This window comes from Parasteatoda tepidariorum, chromosome 9 (genome assembly GCF_043381705.1).
Source record: "Parasteatoda tepidariorum isolate YZ-2023 chromosome 9, CAS_Ptep_4.0, whole genome shotgun sequence".
Taxonomy (NCBI): domain Eukaryota; kingdom Metazoa; phylum Arthropoda; class Arachnida; order Araneae; family Theridiidae; genus Parasteatoda; species Parasteatoda tepidariorum.
In genome coordinates this window covers 37,084,118-37,107,152 of record NC_092212.1, presented here as the reverse complement: position 1 = coordinate 37,107,152, position 23,035 = coordinate 37,084,118, and the positions used below count along the sequence as shown (strand labels likewise).

Genomic DNA, 23,035 nt, shown 5'->3' with positions numbered 1-23,035 from the left:
AGCAGATTTTCAGACTGTCCTTGTCATTAATCCCGCAGGTTTATGAAATGAATATTTAGCATTTTCGGAATGAATATTTAGAGTTTACTTCGGCTACAACAGAAACCAAGTCAAAATCTTTATGTAAAAAACGGGTAAGATAAAGATTTTAAAAAACAACAATTTTATTAATAAAACAACTATTACATTAGCTTAATTTTAGAATGACGCAGTTAAACAATTTGTTGTGCTCCATAGCTCTATACTAAATAACTCGCGGACAAAATAGAACAGCACAAAATTCCCCTTGGACAATATGTTATAAAACAGTGATTTCCAACTGACGGCCCGAGGGCCGCAAAGCTTTTTTTCGTGGACCGCGAACTAAAATATATTAGTTGTCATTTTTTTTGCGGACAATTTTTGTAAAAAATCTGTATGGGTTTAAAATACCCTTCTCGTTAATAAAAACCTAATTTCTTCGTTTCTGTGAAATTTAACATACCAACGGCGCAAAAAAATTATTTCTCAGGTTTTGCATCCAAGAAAACATTTATTCAAATACAAAAATAATCGTGTATGTTGCTCCTTTTTATTTTATTTTTTTGTATCTTGTGAATATATTTTAGCATGTGCGTATCATGAATTTTCTCGAAGAAATTCTCCGATTTAACTTTTTGAAACCATTCATTTCGGACGAAAATATTTACACACACATTTGCAAATTTTAAATTTGAAATGTAAATATCTATTTTCTGGTGGTTGCAGCAGACAAACCTCAATTTTCTTATTGAATATTTTGTGTGCTACAATGTAAGTGATAATATATCNAAAATCTACTTCTTATTTTAATTTGCAATTCAATACTTTTGTTTTGTACAACTTGGTAAAAATCTGACAGTAATATTTAATGTTCCTTCAAACATAAAAGAGTCCAACATAAAATTTTAATAAAGTTGCTGCCCACCATTTGACTTGTGTTTTTAATTGCGGCCCCCGGCCTCATGTAAGTTGGAAACCCCTGTTATAAAAAAATAAATTTTTGCGTGAAACTTAACTTTTGCACTTCTTCTTCTTAAATGTTAACTTTTTTAATGCAAGATTTACACACAGTTTTACCGTTTTATACACGGTATAAGATTTTTTCATACATTCTATATCTATTAATGCGTTTCATTTAATATGTTTCGTCCTATATGTTTTATAAAAAAACGGTTTAATCTATTTTTAATAAAAACTTTATCCTGGAAGTAATTTTAATCTATAACTCGCATCAATTGATAATATTACAAAGCAAAAAGAGTCAGCTACACCGTAAGGCAGGAATTATAGGTTTAAAGCATTGTCGTGTTCATTTCTGCTGATTACACTAAATGCGTTATCAGAATTGATATCAATGTTTATTAAATACATATTGCAAAGGGTGCGCTATTAGAATATCTCCATATTTATCTCAAGAACGTGGATTGCAATCAATGCATAATTGAGATTTCGAAGGGATAAACAAGACAAAAAAATTTAATATATAAAAATAACAGTAATGCATAAAATATTATATTAAATTAATGTATAATTTTTTATACATAATTATTTACATATAATTGCTTACATATAACAATTTATGTATAATTTGTAAACATAATTAAGTTAAAAATCCACCTGAATTTTGAAATAATAAAGACTCCAACAAAAACGGTAAATGTTTTCAAAAGATATAATGAAAAGAAAATATTACCAGAAACTGTATACCACTTTTTGAGACTCCAGCAAAAACGGTAAATGTTTTCAAAAGATATAATGAAAAGAAAATATTACCAAAAACTGTATACCACTTTTGTTTTTTATAAATGCTTACATATAACAATTAATATATAATTTATAAACATAATTAAGTCAAAACTCCACCTGAATTTTGAAATAATAAAGACTTCAGCGAAAACGGCAAATGTTTTCAAAAGATATAATGGAAAGACAATATTACCAAAAACTGTATACCACTTCTTGTTTTTTAAAGATTTTTTAGTCAATTTAAATTTGTTACCATCTGAGAAGGAAACGTAATAAACAATATAACTAATAAACAGCCCATAATACTCAACTTAAATAACCTAAAACATTATATTTTATAATTTAGCTTATGTCTGTAATACATACCCTCCAACTTATGAGGATTTTGAAAATAATTCTTTCTAGTGGTACCAAAGTAGAAATTTTTAAAGCATATGGATCTCTCATAAAACTTATATCAGAACTTAAGAATCTAGCCATATGGCCTGCAGTTTTATAAGTAATAGTGGACAAGTTACGCTACAATTAATTTTTTTTAAATATACATTATTTTGCTACCGTCTGAAAAGAAGATTTCTGAAACTACGGAAATTCCGTAGCAGTTGGAGGGTATGGATATATATCAATTTAATTGATAAATATTTTAGCCTAAGCGGTAAATATTTCTTAAACATTCGTTGGAAATGTTAGCAATTTTTCGCTGTATGCTATAGGGGAAAGTAGGGTAAGAAGATGAAGTTGGTATTTCTCCGACACTATCATTGTTTACAATTCCTAAGACTGTTATTGACTCATGAAGTTCACTATAAGTAATTTAAGCTTTAATGGCTCTGTGAATTGTGGAGCAGAGCTTCCCAAATTTTTTTCGCCTATGGAACCTTAAATGATCAATCTGCTTTTAGCGGAACACAGAGTTAGTAAATAGTAAAGCACATAAAAAGATTTATGAGCGTGTTAATCATAAAAAGACTACTTTATTTCGAAAATATTTAATAAGAGGAATGGAATTTTTTCTCAGTTTTGTTCATTCGTAGAGTTAAATTCGGTTTTATGTTTGACAGTTGAATTAACACTCCTAGAGCTGTATTTAATATAATATTAAATTTATTTTTGGTGTAAATACATTAAGCTGAAAATGAAACAAGTAAACCAAATTATAGTTTTTGTTAAAATTGAAGCTAAAAGAACACCGCTAAAATGTCAAAATGGTCACTATAGAAATATATTCCTTTATTAACTATTTTATTTTGATTTGAAAAGCGCGATGGTAAATACTAATGAGTAATGCAGTTTTTCATAAATGTAGATATATTTCATATTATATTCAACATATACTGTTATAAGAAAAAATAGTTATTTCTTGAAAAAAATTCTATTTTTTTATAGGCATTTTACTTTAATTTCTCGGGACATCTAATTATAAATACAAATTTCAAAAATCATTACTGTGAAATAAAAAACAAGTCTTTACTCTTGCAACCCCATTTACACTTTCACGGAACCCAAGGGTTCCACGGATCACCGTTTGAGAACTGCTGTAATGGAGAACGCTCGGAACATTAAAAACATTTAAAATCAGAGCATTAAAAAGTTATAGAACTTGGAACATTAAAAGTCTATAAAAGTCCTATCATTAAGAACAACTATACTAACTATTCAAATCAGACTACTGAACTATATAAACTATATCAGACTACTTAGCAACTATACTAACTATACAAATCAGATTGAAACTATACAAATCAGGCGACTTAAAAACTGTGCAACTCAGAACATTAAAAAACTATAGAACTCGTAACATTAAAAAACTCTACATGGGGAAGCATTAAAAAATTATACAACTCGTAACAACAAGAAACTATACAAATCGAAACATTACAAAATTATACAACTCTGAACATTTAAATGTTAACTCGGGACATTAAAAAACTTCACGATTCGTAAAATTAAAAAAAAACTATGCAACTCAGATCATTCTCAGCGTGCAACTCGTAACTCTAAAAACTATATGTGTGATATTTAATATTGGATACTGATACTAAACAAATTGAAATACTAAGAAGGGTATAGATGACGAGAAGTTTGTATAACCCTAAGATAAAACTTTGGTATGAGTGATTCTGGTGAATCACTTATGAATGATTCTGGTGAATTACTCATCATGGTGTACACTGAATATTCTGACTGAGATTATAGTGAGGCGAAAGATAGATACAGAAAATGAGTGTTTGTGTATGATATTAATTATCTATGGTATTTTATTAATTTTTGTTTATATTTTTTAAAGTTTTTGTTGCATTGCCTGTCATTTGGGATTGCATTTTTGTGTTATCTAAGCCTAATTGTATAGTGAATAGTGTTATCTAAGCCTAAGATTGAATTTTTAGTATTATTAACCAAAATGGAAATAGTTTCTTTGCATTTTTGAAAATATACTTTTATATCTTTATTCATACTGTTATCTGTTAGTAATTTTACTTAACCTGATGAGTTAGAAGAAAAAATATGCACAATAGGGTTCGTAAATTAATAATGAAGCACGAAAAAAATTAAAAGATTTTCAAAACGTTGCAAATCACTACCCGAGGTAGGTGAGAAGAAATATCGAAACGTGTTCAATTTTCAGAGAAAGCATAAAGAAGTTGAAAACAATTATTATAAACGTCTTCAACTTTCACTATTTTTTTTTAAATTTAACCCTCACGTTAGCATTAATTTTATAACAGTAACAAGTAAAATTTTTTGATTATTTTTGACAAGATGTTTTAAAATATTTAAGCCTGGTATTCACGGCATAGCCTGTATATTAAAATATTAAAAAAATGCTTTGAGTAAAATAACTGCAACTGTTAGCAAATACCATTTCGTAAAATTATAAAACCCACTATTTATTTTCACTTAGTTGTTTCCTATTGTCTTGTTATATTTACACGCTTTATAAAATTATCTTATTTGAAATAAAGTGCTGAAAACTATACTTAAAATCTTTTTCAAAAATCATTTTAAACTGAAGACACAATTTATTTCATTAAATGCCTGATAAAGTTGAATATAAAGAGATTTTCCCAACCTGCTTGCAATTTAATTTAGTTAAAATAACGCATTCTGTTAAAAACATTTTTGTATGCATTGTGGGATTTAATGAACTAATTTAGTTTCAACAAGCTACAACAAATTTAAGAAATCTTAAGTCATATTTGAATTCAGCATTATGGCATAAATTTTTGTGGATACACATTTTTTATGAATAACTAAATATAATTTCAAATTATCCATTCAAATTTGATAATACTTTATCTTAAAGTCGCATTTATTTACATCGTCTGATTTTGTGAGATTCTGTAATGCCGAACATAATGACTAAAATATTCTAAAATATAATAGAAATGAAATATAAAAAAAGTTTTGAACCAAACTATTACCTATAATATGAATTATTTATAAGGTGTATTATTTTGGATTATTTATAAGTTGCATAATAAGGTGTATTATTTTGAATTATTTATAAGATGTATTGAAAGGTGTATTACTTTTTTGATTATAAATTGAAACGCAAAAACTTGAAATGGGAATCCGTTATTATTAAATCCCTGAAATTAATTAAAAGAAACTATAATTGTTATTTTAAATATACGCTTTTTTTAAATGAATATGAATAGTTGAATTTAAAAAAACACTAGTTTCAATTAGTAAATATATAAAATAAATAAATGTATTTTTAGTTTAGGGTAAGATAACATTGTCTTATGAAAAATAATGTATTTATGTACTTTTTATATAGTTATTATTTGATAACTCTTAAAAAGTTTTAAATTAGTAATTCATATTTCCAAAGAAGCTCCTTTATTACCCCATAACAAATTCTAAGGAAGACTAAAAACACACCCAAACTGCACATTTTTAAATAAGTATTTAAATAAAATCATTAAAATGGGTCATTTTTACATTTAAGGTTGATTTGAATTCGTATGTATGTAATATATACGAATTAATTCGTATTCGTATTAATTCGTATTCGTATTAATTCGTATATAATACGAATAATTCTTAATATATACGAATTATTCGTACTAATTTGTAATATATACGAATTAATTCGTATACTTTAATATAAGTTTTGAATCTTTTTTTTTGTGTGTGTAAAAGGTAATTCTTTTTACCGACATTGTTTTTGAGATAAACAAGGATTTCTTTTATCATAGTTATTTTAAGTTTTGTTTGTTATACGAACATTCAAGCTGCGTTCATCGGTAATGAACATCCGAGCCAATTCTGAGTTTACACTATCAATGTTCAACTCCGTAGGTTTGTAATTTTGAGCGCAACCCAGAAGACAAGGAAACTCCAGAATCAAGCATTGAAACAAATAAGCCTTCGTGGAGAAGTTTTTTTTATGGAATTTATATGTAGAGGAAAACCACAAAAACCGTCCATGGGTAGCCCGATGGGAAGGGGATTCTAACCAGTGGTCGTCTAGCACTCTGAGTATTTTAAGGCACTATGTTTCATGCGAGCCGGGAACAGATAGGTATCAACCAGCCACCACTGGGATTCGAACCTGGGTCACCTCATTAAGAAACGAAGTCTCTATCCCCTGAGGCACAATAGCTCGTTATTTCATAGATTAGTAATTTTGTTCAACCTTAAATTTCAAACTATTAAAATTAATTCTTTCATTATTGTAATGTAGGTATAAAAATGAATATAATAAGCGTTTTAAAAAAGAAATAATAACAAATGAACAATGTTTACCTAGTACCTAAAAAAGTTCATAATCTTTTTTTTTTCACAATAAGGTTACAATGTAAAATTCCCAAATAATTAAATAGGGCATTCAGGGATTTAAAAATGAAAGCTGAACATGTCTTTTGAAGAAACAAAAAAAAAAAACAATTTTATTTTTAACGTATTTTTCTTCATTAACGTGAAACAACGGTTTAATTAATTATTTTTCGCAAAAACATAGTTAAGGCTAACTATTATATTTGAAAAATGACATTTTTGATGAATGGGACGAAATAGCAAAATATATGACAGACTATAATAGCCGGTGTTTGTCACAGAATAATGAATCGATTTCTGCTTGTTTCAGTAAACAAAACAAACGCGATATGCAATTTATCCCACAAAACTATGATAAAATCTTGATAGATCGCAGTTCCCCTGTGTTAATTGTATCGAAACTTCTTTTGTCGAAGAAATCTGTCCCAAACAAAGACGTGGAAGTCGGGCTTAAAGGGATATTCTCAGCATTAAAGTAAACAAGTTAATAATGAATGTTTTGTTTTCAAATAAGCTACGTGCTGAGGACAATTTTTATTTTTGTGTTTAGGGAATGGTGGTAAAAAATTACTCGCTTTATTTCTTTTAGAATTATGCTAAAACGATAGGTGTGAATAATATATATATATATATATATATATATCCCCAAAAAAAAAACACACCTTAAAATATGAAAAATATGAAGTTAAATTAAATTGTNATATATATATAATACAATAAAGAGACAACAAAAAAGAATAAGAGAAAATAAAAATTAATGAGGAAAATAAAAAAAATAATAATAAGTTTTATTTACTGCGCAGTACGTACTGCACTTTACTGCGTAGTACATACAGCACTTTTTTTGCGGATGTAAACGTGTGAATTGATGACGAGATTCCCTTATTTTGTTATCCTTTATTTTGTTTTTCCGGCTTTCTAATTTTTTTTGAACTTTTGAATTCTCTTTTTAAAAAAACTTCTTTTTTTTCTTCTCTTTAAAAATATTTAAATTTTTCCCTTTTTTCTTTGTATTTTTATAAATTTTTTATACATTTTTTAATTTTGTATTTTTCTAACACTGAAAAAAACTCCGTAACTAATTACGATAAAAGTACCGACACCATTTTATCGAATTTAAAATATGGATTTCACGGTAAAAAATGCCGGTTTTCTGTATTGTTAAAACCATTTTTGCATGAACATGTAATGGAATGAAAAATCTTATGTACCGTACATTTTTGTTTTAATAATGACCATAAAATCACTGAATTACTCTAATTGAATAAATATTGATGTAAAAAATTACGGCATATATTTTGCCATAAAAATGGATTTCACAGTAAGATGGATTTTAAGGACGATACACCTAAAGTGCCGGTACTTACAACGAAATTTGATCCGGAATGTTTTAGACTGTACGCATAAAGAAGACTTCTAAAATAAAGAAAACTAATACAATTACAAAAAATTCTGCAACACATAAAACTGAAATAATTAAGAGGTATTCTTTGTAACAGAACCTACAGAAGAATTTTTCATAAAGAGGAGATTTTTATAACAAAGAAGAATTTTTTTCATATAAATAGCTCTTAATTACTCTATATATAATAAGAAGAGAATAATTGAACTAATCAGGTATTATTATTATTATAAAGAACATCAATTCTAATTCTGTTGATTACAATGCAATTCACGCTTAAAATGCAATTAATTGAATACAACTTGAATCGCAGAAACATTTTGTATTCCTTTTGTCTTTCCTTTTCATTTTCTCAATGCATCGATGTAAAATAAATTGAATATAACTTGTTTTTAAAACAGTCAAACAATCAAATTCTCATTCTTCATTTCTATTTTCAGCTTCCAGTTTTAATTAAATTTAAATATCAAACTAAACTTAAGGGTAGGCGACATTTTCATTAAATGCGCATTATTTAAATTTTTAAAGTAATAATTGCTAACGCTGCCTTCAAGAAATCAGATTTTTGACGAATTTAACTCATACCTGGTCAATCTGCATTATATTTATACAACTAGTTTTTTTAAGAACAAAAATGAATAGGGATAGTACAATTACAGTAGAGACTGGATTAACCGGGATCGGTTTATAAATATCGAAATATTTATAATAAAATAAGTATAGAAAGTGTGAATTTATATAAAATTAAAATGGGTTGTTAATTCTCTTTCTTTTGAGTTAATTTAACGAATAATTTTTACATTGAACAATAATTATATATTTTTTATGAGTTTTTTTAATCAAAATTTGCATAAATTGAATAACTATACGGGATATTCGCTAATTCGGAACGAAAGATTTTTTGACCATCCTGGTTAATCGAGAGTCTACTGTATTTTATTATTAGAATTTATGATGGAATCTAAATAAACTAAAATGGCTTGTTAATTCTCTGTCTTTTGAGTTAATTTAACTAATAATTTTCTATTGAACAATAATTTAACATTTTTTATCAGTTTTTTTTAATCAAAATTTACATAAATTAAATTATCCGCGATATTCGCTAATTCGGAACGAAACATTTCTCGACCATTCCGGTTAATCGAGAGTCTACTGTATTTTATTATTAGAATTTATGAAAAACTTATAACACTTTCTTATGTACCGTAAAAAAATTATGTTTTATTGTATTAACTAACTGTCACGAGAACAACTATTGGAGGGAGAATTGACGATAAAATGAGAAAAAATTGTGCAACCTTTAAGTTTTTTTTTCTTCCTTAAGCATAATTTATTTGTTTACAACCCCCTATCTTCGTATTAAATGCTCCCGGACCGTCCAAGGAACATTAAATTATTTCTATTTTATTTGTTGTAGTGTATTTCTCTCGGGTTTGAGCGACTTTCCATAGATGAGTGCCTAACAGTGAGGTTAATTTACAATACAGCAACCTTTAACTACTGATTCTCTTTTATTTAGAACTTTTCCTCTTGCCTGTAGTTGGTTTACTTTTACAAGCTTTTACTTCTTTTAAAATTTGTTACCTGAACTAAACCTAACTTTACCTAACTTCTTTTAGTTTAAAAAATAAAATAAATAAAAAAATAAAAATAAAACAAGGGAACAAGTCGCTAAAGGCCGCTGGATTGGAAAACTGCAACCTAGAGCTTAGAGACATTCTCCTAAACCACACCAATACCGAATTTTAGTTTGACAGCATGATTAAATACAATTAAATTAAAATTATAAAATCATAACATTATGAATACTAATCAATCAACGCCGCGATAAAATTATTAACCGTCAACCGGTCCACTGTGATAAAAAGGTTTTATAACCATCGTTGAACAGCCAACCGGAATTTGATTTTACGGCTACCAATGTTCTACTCCGTACTCGATAATTTTGAGCCTAATACAGAAGACGACGAAACTCCTGGATCAAGTATTGGGAGAAATTTGCCTTCGTTTAAGACTTTTTGATGGAACTAACCCGCATTTGCGTTACATTGAGAGGAAAACAACGAAAACCTCCCATGGTTAGCCTGACGGTAAGGGAACTCTAACCTATGATTCATCTATCACTGATATTTTACGCCAGCATTGTGGTCAGTGCGAGCAGGGTGCGAAATTCTTATCGACCAGCAATTGTTGGGATTCGAACCCGCTTCACCTCATTGGTAGGAGAACAATCTTTCCCCTCAGCCACCACTGCTCTGAAAAAAAGGTTGCAGAGCAATTATCTATTCGATACTATTCATTTTCTCATACAAGAAACAGTCCTGTAAATATCTAATATCGATTATATAGTTAACGTACAGTGACTGTAACAAAAAGTTTTCTTTAAAACGAAATTTTTATAGTTATTTTAGACTTAATGCAAAAAATATAAAGAATAACAAGAAATTTTTACTTTACGTAATTTAATTAAGTTTTCTAAAATTGTTCAAAATACGTTCAAAATATGTTTAAGATATTCAACAACTAAACGTTTATTGAAATCTACATTTATGTAAGAATAATAATAACAGGTGAAACTTATTAGAGAATGCTGTCATATGTCTGCCATATAAGTATGGTATCTGAAGGACAATATTTTGCAGGATGTTGAGCAGACAAAAAATAATTGAATCGCATGTCATATTAAACACGGAATAAAAATAAAAGTTTTTTCTCCTGCCTATACCTTCAATATTATGAAGCAAAACTATTTTATATTGGCGTAGCTGATGGAAATAAAAGTTTAAAAAAATGAAAATGCATGTTAAGTTTTTAGAAAAGGTGTTTTTTTATCAGTGAAATAAATATGCTCAACCATTAAAAAATATACATCCTAAATATTTTATTAATATTCCATAAAAAACAAGAATATGTCCTTTAAAATAAAATTAAAAACGTACAAAAAAAGCTTATGAGTGATTTACTCAAGCAAAATTACTCAATAAAAAATCTCAAATAAGTAATTTAACAAATTATTTACACACATAAAATATTTTAATACTAGTGGGACTAATTAAACAAATATGTTTAATTGGATTAGCATTTTTTTTTACATGTAAGGAATTAAAAGATGTATTAGATTGACTAAATAAATAAATATTATTTTTTAGGGAAAAAGTCAAATTTTTTCTTTCGAAATTCTTAGTAATCGTTCAAAACAAGAAAACATTATTACGCATATGAAAAGCCATTACGGCGCGTGCACATTAAAGGTGGTTTAAAAGACATTAAGTGAGCAAATTTTTTAATGTGAAAAACATGTTTTTTTTTTCATTCTAAGCATATTTTTCTAACATGTTTTACTCCCACGATTTTTATTTGAATTATCAAATATATCTTAAAAATTATATAATTTCTTTCTTCGGTTCTTGCTTTCAACCCTAGGTTATTAAAACATGTCCCTGTATTAAATAAATTTGAAATGTAGAAAAATATTACCATAAACATTTAAAAAAGATATATTGGGACATAAAATTAACAAAATATTTGGTACCGTAATCTTAAAATACTAAAATAACTATAAAAATTACAATACGAAAATACTACTACTACTAAATAAATACTAAATATACTGCCATACTAGAATAATTACAATATTTTGGGATACATTATTTTAAGATTTCGCATTATTTCGGATTTGATTTAGCCAAAATCAATAAATTTGAACATGCTTGAGGTGATTTGTGACTATTTTGGGTGACTATTTTTAAAAGAGCTAAAGCAAGGCACATGAAAATCAATAATTTTTTGTAATTTAATTCAATCAATTCCTTTCCTATATGAGGAACTGCATAGTAATGAAAAAATAATAAGTTATAATTTTTATTTCATTCCATAACCGTCGATGAACTGCCGACCCATGTTTTGAGTTTACGGCTGCTAATGTTCAATTCCGTAGTCTTGTAATTTTGAACCCAATCCAGAAGACAAGGGAATTCCTGGAATAAGTATTGGGAGAAATTTGCCTTCGCGTAGGACTTTTTGATAGAACTAATCAGCATCTGCGTTACAAGGAGAGGAAGACCACGGGAACCTCCCACCGTTAGCCTGACGGTAAAAGGTACTTTAACAAATGATCCGCCTACCACTGAGCATATTTTACGTCAGCACTGTTGTCGTGCTAGCCGGTTGCGGAATTCGCATACACCAGGATTCGCATACATAGGATTCGAACCCTATTCACCTAGTTGGGAAGCGAGAGCTCTCTCCCCTGTCATCCAATTCTACGAGTCCCTTACTAATTTGAAATATTCGATTCAAATTTAAACGCAAAAAATAAATAAATAAATAAATAAAACAGTCAATAAATGAACCAAAATTGATTTCTCTCTCTCGTTTTAAATCCCTCTCTCTGATAAATATATTCTTTTTTGACTTCGTACTACATTTCGAGACTGCCGGCCTGGTGGCCGAGCGGTTAGCGTGCCTGACTGCGAAGCCATAGCCTGCGGGTTCGAATCCCGCTCTGGGCATGGATGTTTCTCTCTCTCTTTGTGCTGTCCTCTGTTGTTTATGTGCATGATGTGTGAATGTGGCCCACCCTATAAACGGGTTCGTGGCAGTGTGGCGTGGGCAATGTTGCTCGCCTCCGTGACTTTGGTTCACAGGTGCCCACTGGGTAACGCCAAATGAGCAACAATTCTGGCATAGTATAGGCAAAAGATTCAAATTCAGTGCCTGCCATTGGAAAAAAAAACATTTCGTTGACATTTAGACGCAGGAATACAGAAGAAAAACACAATTCTCGATTTGTAATAATCAATATATTTCAGACATAAGTTTCATCTGCAAAAATATTAGCTTATGTTAGGGTAAACCAACCAGTGAAGGAACACTACCCAGTGAAGGAACATTTCATATATATTGATTAAAAATTAGAATTTGAAAGTTTTTTTTTAGATTGATTGGTAACAATAGCTTACTGCCAAACAATAGGAAGTCATCTAGCAATATTTTGGATTATGTGGTCAAATAGACTTCTCGGGAAAAATTTTTGAATCTTTTATTATCTCTGCAACACCTTGTTTCATTGAAAAAATTATAAGGTGAGTGTTTGTATTTATATGTTTGAAGTGGAATTAATTGCATGTAGTAGTCTTATTTTTCTCACTGTGAAAAAGAAAATTCAAAATATAGTTATTGAAGTTACGTTTTATTTTTTTTAAAGCACCATAGCACAATCAAGTACTGAGATAAGGGGGTGTTCCTTCACTGGATCACCACACGATGAAAAACCAGTGAAGGAACAAGTGTTTCTTTACTGGGTTCATTTCTCAGTTAATGAAAATAAAAGAGATTTTTTAACTTTCCTGTACTTTTAGTCATATTACACATTAAAATTTTGTTTAAAAGACAAAAAACAACTTCTAACCAGTGAAGGAACAGGCATGTTCCTTCACTGGATCACCAAACAATGAAAAACCAGTGAAGGAACAAGTGTTTCTTTACTGGATTCATTTCCCAGTTAATGAAAATAAAAGAAATTTTTTAATTTTCTTGTAGGTTTAGTCATATTATACATCAAAATTCCGTTTAAAAGACAAAAAACAACTTCTAACCAGTGAAGAAACAGGCATGTTCCTTCACTGGGACTAACAGTAATGTTTGAAATATGATTTTACATGACAGTAATTTTGCTATATAGATATGACATGATAAGTAATTCTGCTATATAGAGGACAACCGAAATTTTGTTAAAAATTGTATGAATAATTCCTGAAATAATTTCAGTTCAAAATGTTAATTTAATAGCTTAATTTATGAAAAAATTATAATTTATATTTATTAACGGGGTGTGTAGTTACATCAAATGTTAGGCAACTTAATAAACTATGTTTACAAATCGAAAACTAATTAAATATAATCATAAAAATAGAACATTTTTTCGCTGGCTTTTGCACCAAGAACTCCTAATAAGCTATCATTATAGGATAGCAACGTGATTATATAATTTATAGAAACTACTTTACAATGTTAGAATTTAGAAGTAAGTTCCTCAACAAAAAACAAAGTTAAACAGAAACGATACTCAATTTCTTCAGAAGCTTGAGAGGGAAATCCCTCAAGATATGTTGTAAATTTTTAACACAGCATTGACGGAAGAGTCTAATATCGAAAATGTCCAAGAGCCTGTACTTTTTCCAATATGGAAGAAGCACGTATTAAAAGAAGACCACTTGGTTAAGTCAAACTTAGGAACTGAAGCTAGTATTGATAATGAATGCATATTAGATATCGAATTTGAAATGAGTCCTCATGCTGATTCTCTTAGTTGAAAAAAGAAATGATTCTGTAAGTAAAATCAGTACTTCTAAAGATCCTCTAGATATAAGTCAACAAGAGATGGATTTGCCTCAAACTTCAAGACACCTTTCCCCCGTCTATTTTCGAGAAAGGCATTCTAGAAATGTTGCTGAAAAATCAGAAGAAGTTTGGAAGAGCCATTTACATTGGCCAAATATTGATGATAAAAAGAAAGGTCAAATAAGAAGAAAAGCGAATAAATTACCTTTTGCACTAACTTCAGAGAAATGGCAAAAATTTCAAGAGGCTGAAAGATCTAAAAAACATTAAAACAAGAGAACATGGAAAAGAAAAAGAAAGAAAAAATACTTAAAAAAGAAAAAAAGCTTCAAGAAATAAGAGGAAAAAGAGTAAACAAAAAGGTGATAAAATAATAATGATAATAAACAGCATCGGATGACACAATGATTTAGATTTGACTGTCAAATTATAAGAAAGAATGATTTTTTTTATTTATTTTGTATTTAACATCACTTTAATTTCTAGTTCATGATTACAGAAAAAAGTTAGCATTTTACAAGTACTTGTATGTTATAATTTCACAAATAGTCTTGTTTTTATATATTTGTATGCCTAAAAAATTCATAAAGAGCATTAAAAAATAACCAAAATTAAGTGTTCCTTTACTGGGCAATTTTGTGTTCCTTCACTGGGTAGAGCTGTTCCTTCACTGGGTCTTCTTACTACTTGTTATTTGAACCTCCAAAACTTTAAAACAATATTATGTAAGTTCTCTACAATTTTTTTGCATAGTTTGCAATTAGTAACAAATATGTTGACACTGTCATTTAACTGAAATTACGAATTTTGAAATTAATATGATTTTTTAAAAGGCAAGCGAAGCTTAAGTGTTCCTATACTGTTTAGTTTACCCTACTAAACAATATTAATACCTAAACTGATGCGTAATATTGACAAAATTTGAAATGTCATGTTCAAAATGTTTACGCGAAGGCTCGCGTAAACATTTTGAACATGACATTTCAAACTTTTCATGAACAACAACAATTCAATGACAATTCATGAACTTTTATGTTTTAAATTTATGTATGTAGAAATCAGAACGAAATTTATAGTTATAAATACCCTATTAACCCTTACGGAACTGTAAATTTGGGTTCCAAACTTTAATCAGGCAACGCATTAGCAACTGAGACATTTTGCGTCTTGAGGGTTCTTGTAGGTAATTTTATGCTTGTTTTGGGTACATTTCTTCCAGTGGTAGATTAGCTAAGTTTATGTTTTCATACATGATTATTTGTCCTGTAAATTTGATTTTTGCAAGTTGCTTTTTCTACAACTACATGTAAATGATTCAAAAGTTCTTATTAATCACCGTTTTTTTTTTCAATTCTCTAGAGTTAAGCCTTTTGAAATGTTGGCAAAAAATTACCCAAAAAATCTGTAAACTTTGCTTTTAATTGTCTGTCACTTTTTAAAATAATTTGTAGAAGGTGTAGTAGTTGGAAGCCCTGTATTCTTATTGAAAAGGCTTACTTTATCTCTTTGTGGCTTAAGTAATAGTGCTAGGTGAGTAGGTACTTTATTTACATCGCACTAGAGCTGAACAATGGATTATTGGAGATGGTCTGAGAACATGCCATCGCAATTTTGATCCTCTACAGAGGGGATTTCTCCCCTGCTTTTGCAACCCAACGAACGGCGCGCACTTTACAGTTGAACGAGGACCGATACCGTGCACCCTTGGTCATTACGCAGGCTGATCCAGAGATGCCAACTGCTCCGGACACGCCAAAATAATTTAAAAAACGGTAAATAACTACACAGTAAATTTTGAAAATATTTTACTAATTTTGCTTGCTTTTTAGAGTGTATAGCATGACATAAGTCTGTAAAGAGGTGAATTATTTAAGCCTACGAATTATTTAGAAATAGCGGTGAATAAAAATCTACAAATTGAATTTATTAAACCAAGAATCACAATTGATAATCTACCACTTTAAAATATATATTTGCTGTCCGGAGCAAGTTGGCATCTCTGCTGATCTCCTGTGGCAACTTAAAATTGGTGAAAGTTTAGAATAATTCATTTTACATTTCTAGTGGTTTGTAATACTTTCTGACTAAGTGACACCAGACTAGCAGCACTGCGCCAGAAAGGGTTAAAAATACAAGTAAATAACAATGATAAGAGAACTAGAACATTGTTCGTATGTTTTGGAGGGTTTTAAATTTAAATACAAATAACGTAATTGTTCGATATAGGACGCATTTGTAGGGATAAAATAAAATAAATAGAAAAATAATATGTAGTTTCATAGCTTCTGCGTGACAAGAAAGCAAGGAAAAAATAAACCAAAACTCAACAAATTAGAAAAAAATAGCTTAATAGTTCATTAGTGTTTCTAGTTGTTACTATTCCGCATTTAAATAGAAACGCAACTGTTGACAAAGCAAACAAATATAATTACAGTCACAGATGCAATTTATTTGCATTAGCATTTTAACAACGATGAATTCCTTTTTCTTCATTTTATTTTACCTGTATTATTAATACATTTCATAAATATAACATATAAAAGATATAAGTTTTCTTAAAGAAAATTGATACTCTAGTTTCAATTTTCATTTGATACTCTAAGTTTCTTATTTTTATGCTCATTTCATATTCCCTATCGTGGTTTGTCTTGCTCCCAGTTTTGATTAAATTCAAAACATGGTAGCGCTATAATATTTACAAATGTTGTTGCTTTTGTAACTTTACCACTACCATCTTCTACACTGCATGATTTCTTACGTTTTTTCTTGGGGGGGGGAGGGNGGGGGGGGGGGGGGTCGTTACAGATTTAATAAAATCTCCCTCGCATTCCCAATTCCTTTCCTACGCTTATCATTTTTTTAGAGATAGCAATAACTCTGATACACTTGATTTGATTTTATAAGCGCCTTGAGCAGCTGACTCAATGAAGGATTTAAGACTAATAATGTTCAACTCATTAGCCTTGTAATTTTAAACACAATCCAGAAGACTAGGAAACTCCTGGATTAACTATGGGGAGAAATTTGCCTTCGTGGAGAACTTTCTGATGGAACTAGGCTGCATCTGCGTTACATGGAGAGGAAGACCACGAGAGCCTCCCACGGTTAGCCTGAAGGGAAAAGGAAGACTAACCCATGATCCGTCTACCACAGAGGATATTTCACGTCAGCACTGTGGTCGGTGCAAGCCGGATGCGAATTCGTATCGACCAGCCATCGCTAGGATTCGAACATTGGTTACCTTGTTGGAAGGCAAAAGTTCTATCCCCTGAGCTACCACGCCTCTGATACACTAGATTGTAAGAATTTCGTCTTCAATTTTACGTGATTCTTTTAAGAAAAATCAATACCGCTAAGTTTATGATATGTTTTACAAACTACTAGCTATAAACTATACAATATAGTCAAGTTAAAGCATCAATTCTTTTTCCCTATGTTAGAGCAATAGTAATGTAAGTAAGAAATAGCAGGACATTTTTAATAGCTTTTAAAAAGTATAATTTCATAATAATATTATGAATAAGTATATAAAATATTTATAACTCCTGTTATTTAAAATCAATTGCTGTTTATCATAAAAAATTATGTTTTCAGAAAATCAATGTAATGATATTTTAAGTTAAAAGAATTCTGCCCGCAACTATATATAAATAAAAAATATATATAAAGAAAAGATTTAATCAACAGATACGCAAGCTACCAGGTTGTTAACCTAATAAAAGTTTTATAAAAAATTTATTTGTTTTAAAACTTTATTTTTAGTGCTGGAAAAAAATATTTCACAGTGAAGTCAAACGATGGAAGTTATGTAAATGATAACTTCTTTAACCTTTAAAGAGAATGGTTCTTTTTTTTTTTCAGAAAAGAAAATGAGACGTAGATAAAGTACTTCATTATTGAGATTTATTTTGCAAAATTAAGGTAGTTCTGTATTTGCTAATTTATTGATAAAATAATGCGTTAAATTAACTGATATAGTAGTATATTTAAAAAGTATAGTGTATTAGATATAATTTTGTATTTAAAGAATAAATATATTTTTTTCGCAATAAATCTCACACGAGGCGTTGCAAACAGCTTTGTGTTTTTACTAATTTTATGAGGAGCACGATTTTTTTAAAATTAGGTTATAGTTCCGGAAGTTCAACGTGGAAGCTATAGTGGGCGTTGCGTGCCCGTGGGCAATATAACGCCCATTATGGATGTTCTCTCTCTTTGTCAAGCAAACTCTCAGTATTTTATTATTATTATTATTATTATTGCTATTACTATTTTCACTAGCGTTTTATTATCATCTAACAGAATTTAATCCTTGTCTGGGAATTTTCAGCGATTTCTTTGACGTTTTATAACTTCTATGACATACTTAATATAATTAAATAATGAAAAAATAAGAATTTAAAATTTTTAGATACAAGGGTATAGCGTCTGGATTCCCCTCTAAAAAAATATCACCCAACGAGAAACATTTATTGCTCATTTCTTTACTTCCTTTAAAATGTAAGCATAGTCCTTCCTACAAAAATAACTGGAAATTTCTTCCTATAGAAATACATGCCATTTGCTCTCTCGTTACAGAAGGCATAAAGTATGTGCTTAACAATGCAATACAGTATTGTGATTCTTCCACTTTTCAGGTTGTAGGAGTAATAGGCGTAATGTCAAAAATGTAAGGGGAAAACACATCGCGATGGCTCAGGGGATAGAGCGTTGCTCTTCCAATGAGGTGAACCGGGTTCGAATCCCAGCAATGACTGGTCGATACGAATCCTCATCCGGCTTGCACCGACCACAGTGCTGTCGGGAAATATCCTCAATAGTAGGCGGATCATTTGTTAGAGTACCTTTTACCGTCAGGCTAACGGTGGGAGGTTCCCGTGGTCTTCTTCTCCTTTTAACGCAGATGCTGATTAGTTCTATCAAAAAGTCCTACACGAAGGCAAATTTCTCCCAATACTTATTCCAGGAGTTCCCTTGCCTACTGGATTGGGTTCAAAGTTACAAGGCTACGAAGATTAACATTAGTAATCGTAAACCCAAAAATGGGGTTGGCTTTTGAACGACGGTTGTAAAATAAAAATAAAATAAAATTCAGTATGTTAGTCACAGAACGGATTTGGTCGACCACAGGTCAAAAGCTTTTAAAAGAATACTATAACAGAATTTACTAAAAAACTTTTTAACCGCATACAAATTATTAAAATATTTTGCATAAAAAAACTATTATTCTATGCGTGTTACAACATATTGTTTTGTATGTTATTGTTCATGCCTTCGATATGTTTCAGTTTACATCGTCCTGTCGGTGTAGTGGTGTTTCGTCTACCATACGGCTTGAGACGGGGTTCTATTTTCCGCGCTGAAGGCTGGTATCTGATCGAATTGTCTTTAATCCGATCAACATAATGAGGTTTTAAATAAACCCGACGTTCTGATAGTTCATGCATAGTTAAGCAGTTGGGGAGAGTGGCGCGGAGGTCGGGTAATTGCAACCACCATATGCTCTCTAATCTGAATTTCGATAGTTTAGTGTGTGACAGTATTGTCTTCGGATCATCATTGTTGCCGCATCGGATCGTCGACAATAAACCAATATTGTGCTGTAGAGCGACACTATCAACAAAACCATTATTACAATTTAACTCACTAATATGTAGTGCCTTTATCTCAAGGAAAATGAGGAATCCTCGCTGCTTAAGAGGTTTTTCTCTGAGAAAAAAAGAACCTTTACAACGTAAACTGGCGAAGTATATCCTCATTTGTATCTTGAACCATTAAATTCTACATTCAACTCAACTCAATTCTCAACTTAAGCTAATTGTATCTAAGAATCATGGAATTTACACTGCTCGCGATAATGGAATTGGGCAAAAGTGAACATTATAATCTAAGATAGCTGCATCCTTATTTTTTTTCAATGAAGTCAATAAAGTGGAAGTGGTATAGTGGAGGAAAAAAATAATTTCACTTATTCGTAAATATAATATTATTTTTTATAATTTATTTTTAAGAAAAGTTGAATATGTTTTATAACTTAAACTCAACATGAGTAGTGACTTAAAATTAATACGTTTGCGATCAACTTTATTTATACATTAAAAAAATAATACAAATGTTCTTTTTCTACCATTTTAATTTCTAAAACTGTTGAATATTTTGAGACTGGGATTTGATTTTATCATTTGTTCAAAGCGAAACTCGCATATAAAAAGTTAGTTACTAGTTATGTAAAAAGTTAGATTGCAAATATCTAGCAGTCAAACACTTATAATTTAAACTGAATTTTATTAATAATCTAGAAATAAAATTGCGCTCACTAAAAAAGCCTTTGGTAACACTGACGCTAAATTTATTTTCCTGAGGAAGTATATCATTATTAACGTAGTTAGCAGCGAGTGTGTGATTATAGAAATGTTATTCCAATAGCAATTTTTAACTAAATAATCAATATATTTAAAATAAATTAGATATATTTCTTCATATAATAGAAATTTGCAGGCAAAAAATATCATTAAGTTATAAAAACATTTATAAACTTACCTTTAGTCGTTCAACCTTGATATATCACTTATTAGATGATGTAACTACTTTATTACATAAATATTTCACTGGTCACAGCTTTTCAATATTTCACAACTATTCACAAAGTTTCTTATCAAAATTGATATCTCTTTTGATTCAAAATATTAGAGTGTTTTTCATTCTAAATATTAAACTCAATCAGCTTCATAAGATGTTATATACATTTATAAGAACCAACTTTTACCTTAGAAGTTTTTCGAAATTTTTATTTTTGGTAGTATGTTTTTATGCTGAAATTATTTTATCCGAAACGTAGTGTACAAGTTGCTTTATTACATATGTGCCAACTTTATGTGAAATCATTTAATTTGTTTATCATAATATTTATTTGTTTTTATAACACACTTATGTCATTACTTATTGTTAAAACTTTCGAACGGCACTCAAATGTAATCGATATATTTATTATGTTTTAAAATGTAAACATCGATTAAATGTCACTAAAACTTCAAAAGTGACGCAAAATTGCAGCGACCAATCAAAACACGCCTAAAAAAAAGTTGATATCAAGGAGGAAAACATCTGCTGCCACTCTCACTTTTATTAATTTTTTTTTCAAGTAAAGCACGAAGTTTCTCTACTGTCAAATATCGTTTTCAGCAAACTATGCAGTTGTCACATCGTTCCACGTTTGTTCTACTTTCCGTTTCGCCCACAGACCAACATACAACTTCTGTAAACTATTCAACGGGTCGGCCCGTGCTGTCTTTCCCCACCGGGCGACCATCCGAAAACTGCAGCATATTTCAGAAGTCTCAGTTTTTGTATGTTCCTATTTTCGACCTTTGAGATGGGGATTAAAATCTGGCAGACGATACTGCTGCATATTTTCTCGGTAAGTCCGAATTTCGTGTAAATCCACCCGGTCGCTTCACTTCGCCTGTTTTCATCGACCGGTGTGGGATGGCGCTACGATCGTGCAAGAGAACTTCATCTCGTTTGAGCTCCAGGATGGAGTTTTGGACGGTCCCATTCTCTCAGCAGGGAGTAATGATCATTCTTTTTTTTCCCCCATTTACTTTATTTCTCATTTATTTTTGTTGTGCGTGACAAAATTTCAAAGCGCAAGTTTGCCGACAATTCGACTGATTTCAGATTTTGATGAACTCTCGGGGGGTGTACTTCACGGTTTTTGTTCATAAATCTTAATTATTCCCCAAAATTTGAAGTCATGATGTTGTCAGAGAGAATAAATGTTATCTAACATCAGTATCTAAATTCAGATTGAATTTAATAATTTTAAATAGTTTAAACTAGATACTTTATTACACAAAATAAGGATCTAATTTACTAAACCTTATATAATATGAAAGAAGAAGAAAAATGAATTTTGCAAGATATTAAGATTTCTTTTACAACTTTTTAAATATTTATATAAGAATTTTTGTTGTTATTCAGATTTAAAATTTAAGTTATGTTATAGAGTAGAGAAATAACTATTCGCTAATTATAAAGTTCGTTAACTTCAGTAATTAAAAAATTATCACACTTCAAATAAATTTATAGTTAATGGATAAGAGATCTATGAAGAACACTCTCTCCCCTGTATCAGTATTAAACTTTTCTAAGAATAACGTATGGAACTAATAAAAAATTATTTTCAAAACACACACACAATGCTTTTTTTTAATTTGAAATAAAAATAAGAATTTTCGAAGGAAATTTAATCTTTTTGAGTTAGATCCAAAAGTGTGAATTATAATTATAGTAACAAAATTGAATCAAAGATGACAGAACTTTAAATGAAAGGGAAAATTCTATTTTCTGTCAAAATCAAAAATTCACTGAGAATAAACGTTATTCAAATAACTAGCTTATTTAATATGATATATTGTAATTATTCCATGAAACTATTATACAAGTATGATTTCAATTCAAACATGAATATTACTTTCATAACTAACACAATATTCTTACAATTCTTAATTAAGTTCTTTGATATAGTAATAAATTCATAAATCTCCTCAAAAATTAAAAATTTATCACACAATTAATGGATAGGAGATCTATGAAATACACCCTTTCCTTAGTATCAGAATTAAACTTTTATAGAATGTCTGAAACTAAAAACAAATACATTTTTAAAACACACAAAAACATTTTTTTTATTTGAAGATAATAAAAAAGTCTGAAAAATAAGATTTTTGGAAAGAAATTAAA

General features: G+C 29.6%; 1 protein-coding gene across 4 annotated transcripts in view; it reads right to left on the bottom strand.

Annotated features, from left to right (window-relative positions):
• Positions 1-21,875, bottom strand: part of LOC107455365 (Adenylate cyclase 3) — a 269,291-nt gene extending 247,416 nt beyond the window's left edge. For 2 of the 4 annotated variants that reach the window (XM_043047153.2, XM_043047158.2), the window contains exon 1: positions 20,834-21,874. The gene's annotated coding sequence lies outside the window, so the exon portion shown is untranslated. Of the gene's footprint in view, positions 1-20,833 lie in introns of all 4 variants that reach the window. The other 2 variants (XM_043047156.2, XM_043047157.2) reach the window with 2 other exon arrangements.
• Between the last annotated feature and the right edge of the window lie 1,160 nt (positions 21,876-23,035).